Genomic DNA, 11,108 nt, shown 5'->3' with positions numbered 1-11,108 from the left:
CCCGGACCGGGGCACGAACCCGTGTCCCCTGCATCGGCAGGTGGACTCTCAACCACTGCGCCACCAGGGAAGCCTAGATTGTCTATTCTTGTGTGAGTTTTGGCAGGCTGTGTCTTTCAAGGAATTGGTCCATTTCATCTAGTTTATCAAATTTGTGGACATAGAGTTGTTCATAATATTCTTTTGTCCTTCTTTTAGTGTACATGGGATCAGTATTGATGACCTCTATTTCATTTCTTATGTTAGTAAGTTTTGTCTTCTTTCTTTTTCTTAATTACCCTGGCTAGAAGTTTATCAATTTTATTAAAGAAGAAGCAGCTTGTGGTTTTGTTCATTTTCTCTACTGATTTCCTGTTTTCAATTTTATTGATTTAGTTATTATTATTTTTTTTCTGTTTACTTTGGATTTAATTTGCTCTTTTTTTTCCTAGGTGAAAACTGAGAGGATCAGTTTTAGATCTTTCTCCATTCATTCAATGCTATAAATCCCTCCAGGCACTGCTTTTGTTTCATCCCACAAATTTTGATAAGTTGTGCTTCCATTTTCATTTAGTTCAAAATATTTAAAAATTCCTCTTGAGAATTCTTTGCCTTGTGTGTTTAGAAGTGTGTTGTTTAGTCTCCAGGTATTTTGGTATTTTCCAGTGTCTTTCTGTTATTGATTTCTAGTTTTAATTCCATTATGGTATGAGAGCAGACTGTATAATTTCTGTTATTTTACATTTGTTAAGGGGTGTTTTGTGCCCCAGAACATGGTTATCTTGGTAAATATTCCATGTGAGCTTGAGAAGACTGTGTATTCTGCTTTTGTTGGATAAAGTGGTCTATAGGTGCCCATTATATCCAGTTGATTGGTGGTGATGTTGAGTTTAACTATGTCCTTACTGATTTTCTCCCTGCTGGATCTGTCCATTTCTGAAAGAAGGGTGTTGAAGTCTCCATCTATAATTGTGGATTAATCTATTTCTCCTTGCAGTTTTAGCAGATTTTGCCTCATGTAGCTGATGCTCTGTTGTTCAGCGCATACTTTTTAAGGGTTATTATGTTTTTTTGAGAATTGACTCCTTTATTGTTATGTAATGCCCTTCTTTATGCCTGATAACCTTCCTTGCTTTGAAGTCTGCTCTGTCTGAAATTAATTAGCAACTCCTACTTTTTTTGATTTAGTATTTGCATGGTATATTTTTCCCCATTCATTTACTTTTAATTTATATGCATCTTTATATTTAAAGTGGGTTTGTTATAGACAACATATTGTTGTATCTTGTTTTTGACCCACTCTGACAATCTCTGTTTTGTAATTGGTGCATTTAAACCACTAATGTTCAAAATGATTATTGATGTGTATGGATTAATGTCTACCACATTTGTTACTTTTTTGTATTTGTTACCCTGGTTCTTTGTTCCTATTTTTGCCTTCCACTTTTCTTCTGCCTTTTGTGGTTTCAACTGAGAATTTTATACGGTTTAATTTTCTCTCCTTTTAAAACATATCAGTTACACATCTTAAAAAAATTTTTTTAGTGGTTGCCCTGGATTTTGCAATATGCAAATTTACAACTAATCCAAGTAAGTCTCTTAACCATTTACCAAATAACACTATACCATTTCATGGGTAATGTACCTTATAATAACAAAATAATCCCAATTCCTCTCCTCTGTTCCTTGTATTATTGCTGTCATTTATTTCACTTTTATATTAGCATAAATAAGCACATATATACATATACATATACATGTATTATATATACATAAGCATGCATAATCAAATACATTGTTGCTATTATTTTTTATTTTTATTTTTATTTTATTTTATTTTATTTTTTGTGTGTTTTGTGGGCCTCTCACTGTTGTGGCCTCTCCCATTGCGGAGCACAGGCACTGGACGCGCAGGCTCAGCGGCCATGGCTCACAGGCCCAGCTGCTCCACGGCATGTGGGATCTTCCCGGACCGGGGCACGAACCCATGTCCCCTGCATCAGCAGGCGGACTCTCAACCACTGCGCCACCAGGGAGGCCCATTGCTATTATTTTTTGAACAAACTTACCTGTAAGATCAATTAAGAATAAGAAAAATAAAGTTTATATTTTATCTTCAGTTATTCCTTTTTTGATGTTTTTCCTTTCTTTATCTTTGTGTAGATCTAAATTTCTGACCTATATTATTTTCCTTCTTTCTAAAGAACTTCTTTTAATGTTTTTTGCAAGGAAGGTCTGCTAACGACAAATTCCCTCAGTTTTTGTTTGATTGATGAAATCTTTATTTCTTCTTCACTTTTGAAGGATGATTTTTCACGATGCTGAATTCTAGGTTGATGGCATTTGTCTCGCAATACTTTAATATTTTATTCTACTCTTGCTTGCTTGCATGGTTTTGGAGAGCAATCAGATGTAATTCTTATCTTTGGTCCTCTGTAGGTAGGTATTTTTTCCCTCTGGCTTCTTTCATGATTTTTTCCTTTATCTTTGATTTTTCTGTGCTTTGAAAATGATATGTCTAGGTGTAGATTTGGGGGCATTTATCCTGCTTGGTATTCTCTGACCTTCCTGGATTTGTGGTTTGGTGTCAGACATTAACTTGGGAAACTTCTCAGTCATTGTTGTTTCAAATATTTTTTCTGTTCCATTCTCTGTTTCTTCTCCTTCTGGTATTCCCTTTTATGCATATGTTACACTTTTTGTAGTTGTCCCACAGTCCTTGGATTTTCTGTTTTTTCGGTCTCTCTCTTTTTTTTTTTTGTCTGCACTGTGTGGCTTGCGGGATCTTAGTTCCCTGACCAGGGATCAAAGCTGGAAGAGCTTGGAGTGGAAGCATGGAGTCTTAACCACTGGACCACCAGGGAAGTCCCTGTGTTTTGTCTTTATTCTCTGTGTTTTTTAGTTTTGGATATTTCCAATGAAATCTCAATGATGCCTTCCTCTGCTGTGTCCAGTGTACTAATGAGCCTATCAAAGGCTTTCTTCATTTCTGTTACCATGTTTTTTTAAAAATCTCTAGCATATCCTTTTTTTCCCCCTTAGGGTTTCTATCTCCCAGCTTACATTGCCCATCTGTCTCATCTGCTGTCCACTTTATGCATTAGAGCTCTTAGCATAATAATCATATTTGTTTTAAATTCACAGTCTGATAATTCCAACATTCCTGCCATGTCTGATTCTGATGCTTTCTCTTGTCTCTTCAAAGTATGTTTTTTTACCTTTTGGTATTCCTTGTAATTTTTCTTATAGATGGTCATGATATATGAATTAAAGTAATTGCTGTAAATAGGACTTTAGTAATGTGGTGGTGAGATGTGGTGGGAGAAGCATTCTGTAATTGTGTGAGTATATCTCGGTCTTTCAGTGAGTCTATGTCCTGGACTGTGAACTTCATAAGTGTTACTCAGGTTTGTTTGTTTGTTTGTTTTCCTACTCCCTTAGGTGGGAGAGAATGGCTAGAGTGGGCTGGTGTTGGGTGTTTTCATTCTCCCACGTGAAAGGCTAGAGCTGATTGGAGTCAGGTATTTCCCCTCCCCTAGGTCAGTTAGGCTCTGGTAACACCTCAGCAGGCTACACTCTGGTTAACTAATTTCTCATGGGCAGGCCTTTTTAGGAAGAACAGAATGCTCTGGCATATTTCAAAATGGTTCCTTTTCCCCTCTCCCTTCAGGAAGCAAGAGGGATTTTTCTCTGATATTTACAAGGAAACCTGGTTGAGCTCCTTTTGGAGGTAAATCTCATAATTGTGGAGTCCCCCTGGAGTTTTTAAATCTTGGAGTTGTCCACATTGAGCCTCCAGCAGTTTGTCAATCACAGTTCTGGTTTTTCTATTCCAGCCTTAGTTCCCATGGTGGTTTCTAATTGTGAGTCTGTCTCTGAGAAGCTGTGATTACCTACATTTGCTGTCTGTTTCCAGTATTGGGGGCAGTGGTTTGCCCTGTGTCCTCACCTCATTGCAGATCTAAAAAGAGCTGTTACCTCCTTACATTCTGAACCAGAAATGGTGAGTCAATTATCTTTTAAAGAAACATTAAAATGAGAGAACAGGTAACTTTTATGTTTATTCACATTTTTACCATTTTATTGCTGTTCACTCCTTTGTGTAGATCTGAGTTTCTGACTTGTATCATTTTCTTTCAGCTTAAAGAACTTCCTTTATTATTGATATTTCTTATAATTTAGACGCGCTGGTGGTGAATTTTCTGTTTCTGTTTCACCATAATTTTTGAAGGATATTTTCACTGATGTAGAATTCTATGGATATCTTTTTATTACATTATTCTGAAGAAATTTTCCACTGTCTTCTGGCTTGCATTATTTCTGATACAAAATTAGCAACAGGAATTTTATATTTGTTCCCCTGTATGTTTTCTTCCTCCCTCCCTCCCTCCTTCTCTTCCTTCCTCTCTCTCTCTTTCTTCCCTTTTCTGGATCCTTTTACGATTTCCCCTTTGTTACTGGATTTTAGCTGTTCAATTATGATGTGACTTATGTGATTTGCATGCATATGCTTATTCTTGTGGTTTGTTGAGTTTCTTAGATTTGTGGGTTAATGGTTTACATATAATTCAGAAAAATTTTGCCCAATTTTTCTGAATATTTTTTCTGTCTCCACACATCTCTTCTGTTTCTGGGTCTCCGAATACACATATGTCAGATTTTTATACTTTCTCACAGGTCACTGAGGCTCCTTCATTTGTTTTTTTCTTCTCTGTGTTTCACTTTGTTTTAGTTTGTTTAGTTCATGTTCTTTCAAGTTCACTGATCACTTCTTCAGTATTGAATTTGCTGCTAATTCTTTATACTTTCTATACCTTTCCTCATCATGTTCATGTTTCCCTTTAAATCCTTTAGCATATTTATAATTGATGTTTTGTAAAGTGATTATCTGCTAGTTCTATTATCTCTATCATTTCTGGGCCTGTTCCAGTTGATTGATTTCTCTCCTGGTTATGGGTCACCTTTCCTCATTGTTAATATGTTGACTAAGTTTTGATTGGATGCTGAACCTGTGCATGCTACATTATTGTGTCTAGATTTTGTTGTTTTCCAAAAAGTGGTGAAGTTTATTTTAGCAGGCAGCTAAGTTGCTTGAGCATCAGTTTGGTTTTTTTTTTTTTTTCAAGGTTTTGTTTTTAAGTATTATGAAGGTGTATTTAAAGAAGGCTTTTCTAGAGCTAATTTAACCTTACTACTTTGCCATGGCCATTCTGAGGTCTCCTGGATGTCCTAGGTGTTCCTTGAGGTCTCTCCACTCTGACTAGTCTGAATGAAAATTTATCTCAATCCTGAATGAGCTCTGGAAATTGTTTAACTTCCTTAGTTGTTTGTTAACTGGCCTCAAGAAGTTTCACACTACCCATGTGTATCTTACTATTCAATCAGTTTCTAAAGAGAGCCCCTATCCAGATTCTGGAACCATCCCTCTCTGTGTAGCTACCTTCTCTCTGGTGCTCTGGCCCACGGGTACCTGCTGCCTCAGCTTCCCTAAATTCCAAATTCTGTTTCCTTACCTCTGTGACACCTTCATACTGCACTTGGGTCCTCCTCCCAGGGATATGGTCTAGAGTTCCTCTAGACAGAAAGTGAAAACAATCAGGCTTATCTCATGTCTTTCCTTGCTCTCGGAGATTACCGTCTTTGCTGTTTGTTTTCCTATATCTGAAAACAGTTGTTTCATATGTTTTATCCACTTTCCTGGTTATTTATGACAGGAAAGCAAGCTTAGTAGCAGTCATTCCATCAGAGCCAGAAGCAAAGTTCTACAGTATGCATTTCACAAGGTAAAGAGCATTAAATTGGTTTTACTGTGAGTATTTGAGAGGGAGATAAAGTTAGATGATACATCCCAAATGTAATTGAAACTTGACAAGATGTTGAAAAAACATTTTGCTTCTAACAAAACATAGACCATGGCCCCAGGGAAGTAGAAACTTGGCATGCTCAGGGCAGCTGATGAGGGAGAGGCGGAGGAGGAGCTAGTTCAAATAAATTGTTAATATCCAAAATACATATCAATAAAAAGACAAAATAATCCAGCAGAACAGGAGTCAGTGAACTTTTTCTTTAAAGAACCAGATAGTAAATAGTTTAGGCTTCACAGGACACATATAGCCTCTGTGACTCCTTTTTCTTTTATGACTCTTTTAAAATGTAAAAACCATTCTTAGCTCACAGGCAGTATCAAAAGCCCATGGGCTGGTCTACAGCCTGTGGTTTGACAATCCTTGCAATAAAATAATAGAATAAACAATTCACAGAAAAAAATGAAAATTATTAATGCACATATGCTTAGCCTTCCTAATAATCAGATAAATGTGATTTAAAACAAGAGAACATTTCACACTAATCAGATGGGTAAAATTTTAGAAGACAGACAATATCAGGAGTTAGTGAAGATAAGGGGTAATAGGAATTCTCCCACACTGCTGGTAGGAGTGTAAATTAATTCAACCACTTTGGAAAGCAATTTGTCAATATCCAAAGCAAAATTGGAATTGGAAATGCATGTTCGCAAAGACTCAGCAATTGCACTGCTAGATCTAATACCTAGAGAGACTCGTGCATAATTGCAGCATTGCTTGTAATAGGAAAATAAATTGGAAACAACCTAAGTAAACACACACACACACACACACACACACACACACACTCCTTCTTTCATAGCAACGTGATTACATCTCAAAACATAATGTTGAGTGAAAAAGCAAGCTTCCTGTGTAATATCGTTTATGAAAATGTTTAAAAACACACTGCAAACAACACAATGAATTATTCATGAATATCTTTCTCTGTAGGTGTAAACACGGAAATGGTGGACTGAAAAAACACACACCAAATTCAGAAGGGCGAAATTCAGGTTACCTACGGGGAGAGGATGCCCTGGGAGGGGGACCAGGAGGCAGCATTCGTTAATATTCCATTTCTTTTAGAAAAACGTCAAGCAACTGTGAGAAAATATTAAACACTCCTCAATTCTAGATGGTGGCCACCCAAGTGGGTTTTTTGGGGTTTTTTTTGTGCGGTACGCGGGCCTCTCACTGTTGTGGCCCCTCCCGTTGCGGAGCACAGGCTCCGGACGCGCAGGCTCAGCGACCATGGCTCACGGGCCCAGCCGCTCCGCGGCATGTGGGATCCTCCCGGACCGGGGCACGAACCCGTGTCCCCTGCATCGGCAGGCGGACTCTCAACCGCTGCGCCACCAGGGAAGCCCCTCCCCCAAGTGTTTTTCATGTCATTCTCTTCACTCTTGTATATCTTCTTAATTTCCTATGAAAGAAAGGAATGGACAAACCCGTGTTGGCCATATCAAAAGTGCCATGAAAGTCAAAAGGCCATTGAGACTAGGGTTAGGGTTAGAGTTGGCAGCTTGCCTTGCTGCTTTCATGGCCCCTGGCTCTCTGCTTAGTTGGGGTAGGCTGCTTCCCCTTTCCGTGTCTCAGTTTCTGCAGCTGGAAAGAGGGTGTACAATGTTTCAAAACGTAGGTTGCCACTGAGTCCTGAGCAGCATTTGTTCAATGAAAGAGACCAGAATAATCACAAAACTTAAGAGTCCATCACATTCCAGGGCTGTGGGGAGGGCAGAATGCAGAGTTACTGTGTTGTGGGTACAGAGCTTCTGTTTGGGATGATGAGAACCTTCTGGGTATGGATGGTGGTGATGTTGGTACAGCAACGTGGATGTCCTCAGTGCCATTGAATTGTATGCTGAAAAACGGTTAAGACGGTAAATTTTATGTTATGTTTATTTCAGCACAATTTTTAAAAAGAGTGCAGCACATAAATCAAAGGCAAGTACTGCTTTATGAACCTTGGTTTTTCATGAATTTAAACAGCTCCAAACTCAACCCCTTCCAAGGTGGAAGGCACCACTTTTGGAGACTCTCTGGTACTGAGGGCCGGGGAAGGTGAACACAGAACCTCAAAGCTTTGCCCTGCTTCTCTGTCTTGTTTCACCGCTGTTTTCCTGGATGCACCTGCTGCCACATCCAGCTCCCAGTAGCCTCTCTTTCAGACTCCCGGCTCCGGGGCTGACACCACTGTTGAGCCCACTTACCTAGCTGGGATTTTAATGTCCCTTCTCTTGAGGAAGAGCTGCGTTCTGTTGAGAGCATTGCCTGTCATTGTTAATGCTCATCAGCATGATTATGGCCATTAGTCTGCCAAGCTCTAAGTCGAGAGACAGAGGAGGGGGAAAAGGTGAGAGGAAGGGGAGAGAAGCGGTGGTGCATTATGAGATTTAAGTGACACAGGCTGTGGGGCTGGCTGGGGTGAGGGCTTGCCAGGGGGCGGGAGCGGAGGAAGCAGAGATGCATTAAGACAAATTAGCAGAAGCCTCGCCGGGGAGGAACATCAGAGGGCTCGTGTGAGAGTGCCCACCCGGGGCCACTCCGTCTCCACGCGCCACTTTGTCAGGGCCCATCAGTTAGAAAAATCAGCCTGGGGCTTTTAATGTGTGGTTCGGAGAATTAGTTTCAATTAGCAGAGAGACATTTTAAATCTCGAGAAATATTCAGCCTTCATGGACTCCATTTAGCATTTAAAATCCACTCTCAGTATTAATAGAATCATAGACTGTAAAACTGAAAAGACCTTGGAAATTACCCTGGGCAGCCCTTCATTTTACGGGGAGAGGAAGGGGGGACAGAGAGATTTATTCCATGTGGCAAAGCTGTTGAGAGCCAGAGCGGGACTTAGAAGTCAGGCCCCGTTTCCTGAGACTGGCCTTCTTTCCACTGATACCATTCAGCCTCCTTCCACCTTTCTTGGGGTAGGGGGCTTATCCAGGATATTTCCACCTGTGTGCATGGTGTGTGTGTTTGTGTGTGTGTGTGAGGAACATCAGAGGGCTCGTGTGAGAGTGCCCACCCGGGGCCACTCCGTCTCCACGCGCCACTTTGTCAGGGCCCATCAGTTAGAAAAATCAGCCTGGGGCTTTTAATGTGTGGTTCGGAGAATTAGTTTCAATTAGCAGAGAGACATTTTAAATCTCGAGAAATATTCAGCCTTCATGGACTCCATTTAGCATTTAAAATCCACTCTCAGTATTAATAGAATCATAGACTGTAAAACTGAAAAGACCTTGGAAATTACCCTGGGCAGCCCTTCATTTTACGGGGAGAGGAAGGGGGGACAGAGAGATTTATTCCATGTGGCAAAGCTGTTGAGAGCCAGAGCGGGACTTAGAAGTCAGGCCCCGTTTCCTGAGACTGGCCTTCTTTCCACTGATACCATTCAGCCTCCTTCCACCTTTCTTGGGGTAGGGGGCTTATCCAGGATATTTCCACCTGTGTGCATGGTGTGTGTGTTTGTGTGTGTGTGTGTGTGTGTGTGTGTGTGTGCATGTTTGCCAGTGGTACGGGCAGGAAATAATGGGGAAATGACAGGTCTGGACACCCTCACCCTGAATCTACCCCTAACTCCAGAGACTTCCAGTGACCTAATAAATCCATCCACACCTGGGCAGTGCTGAGCTCCCCGACAGGCACAAAGTTTCCTGAAAGCTGTGGTTCACACTCCAGCAGGCCCAATGGCACACATTGTTGTCCCACCTCTCCATGCAGGGAGGAAACTGGCTCTACACGTCTGTTCCTGGAGCTGCAAATTGATGACAACGCAACCTACCTCGCAGGTCATTTTTTTTTCTTCTTCTTTTTTTTTTTTTTAACTAATTTGGTGTGTTAGTTTCTGCTTTATAACAAAGTGAATCAATTATACATATGTCCCCATATCTCTTCCCTCTGCGTCTCCCTCCCACCCTCCCAGTCCCACCCCTCTAGGTGGTCACAAAGCACTGGGCTGATCTCCCTGTGCTATGTGGCTGCTTCCCACTAGCTATCTATTTTACATTTGGTAGTGTGTATATGTCCATGCCTGTGTTAGCATACGGTATTTGTTTTTCTCTTTCTGACTTACTTCACTCTGTATGACCGACTCTAGGTCCATCCACCTCACTACAAATAATTTTGTTTCTTTTTATGGCTGAGTAATTAGCTGGGAAATTAGGTGCAAGGGTCAGATGCACAGTAGGTCCTTAGAAATTAACTATCGCTTTTTATCTCCTTAGGTGAACTCTCAGAAGGCAGCCTCCTGACAAAATGTGGTCTCAGCTCCATCAGATCCCATTTTGTGGCATCTGGAAACCACACTCAAGTAGAAAAACAGGCCCACCTTTTTTTTTATCATCACTGACATCACTGCCCCTTTTTGCTAATGGGCTTCGTTTTTTCTTTTCTTTTTCTGTTTACCTAGAGGCAGCAGTGCTTGTCTTTAATCAGTGTAAGGTAATTGAGTACCCTCACCGTCCCTCCGCCAGGAGAAATGAGCCATTCATTTCCTGGAGGTTCCAAAAAAACGCTTTTATTTCTTATACTACAAACATATTGAGGCTTCTGGTCTAGAAAAAAAGAATACAACTCTGCTAAGTCCTGTTTACCAAAAGGGGCTTGGTAAGAATTAACTGTGGCAGGCCAAGGTTAACTTTCCTCTGTGACACAACTGATGAACTTAAGCGTAATTGGGAGAGCAAAGTGCAAACATGTTTACAACCAACAGTTTGGTCAGGGAATCTGTTTCACTGTATATTGATGGAATTTGGTTGTGCAGTTTTCAGCCTGGGAATCATGCAGGTAAATAAAAAGCTATATTTGTCCGGGGGAGGTGGGCAAGGTCAAGATGGTGGAGTAGGAGGACCCTGAGCTCCCCTCCTCTCATGAACCCATCAAGGCTACAACTACATATAGAGCAATCTTGCTGAGAACCACCTGAAGACTAGCAGTGGGGCTCCTCTACGACCAAAGCTGTGAGGAAAGACCCGCACGGAGTCGGGGAGGAGGGGAAGAGAAGCAATCTAGTCAAGACCCACACCCCTAACAGGCGACCCAAAAGAGGAGGGAAAAAATCACAGGCTCAGAGATCCTCCCTGGGGGGTGGAGGGGTTTGAGCCACATATTAGGCAGCCAGCCCTGGAGTCTGGCACCAGGAAGCTGAGCCCTCTTAGCTGGTTTGGAAACCAGGGGAGCTTTCTGGAGGGCTGTAAGAAACTGAGGCTCCACTCTTGAAGAATCCATGCACAGACTTGCTTTGCTCCCAATCACAGCTTGGAAGCAGCATACTGAAAGCTGCCCGAT

This window comes from Physeter macrocephalus, chromosome 11 (assembly GCF_002837175.3).
Source record: "Physeter macrocephalus isolate SW-GA chromosome 11, ASM283717v5, whole genome shotgun sequence".
Classification (NCBI taxonomy): Eukaryota; Metazoa; Chordata; class Mammalia; order Artiodactyla; family Physeteridae; genus Physeter; species Physeter macrocephalus.
The sequence above is the reverse complement of the archived record's forward strand: the minus strand, read 5'-3'. Positions refer to the sequence as shown.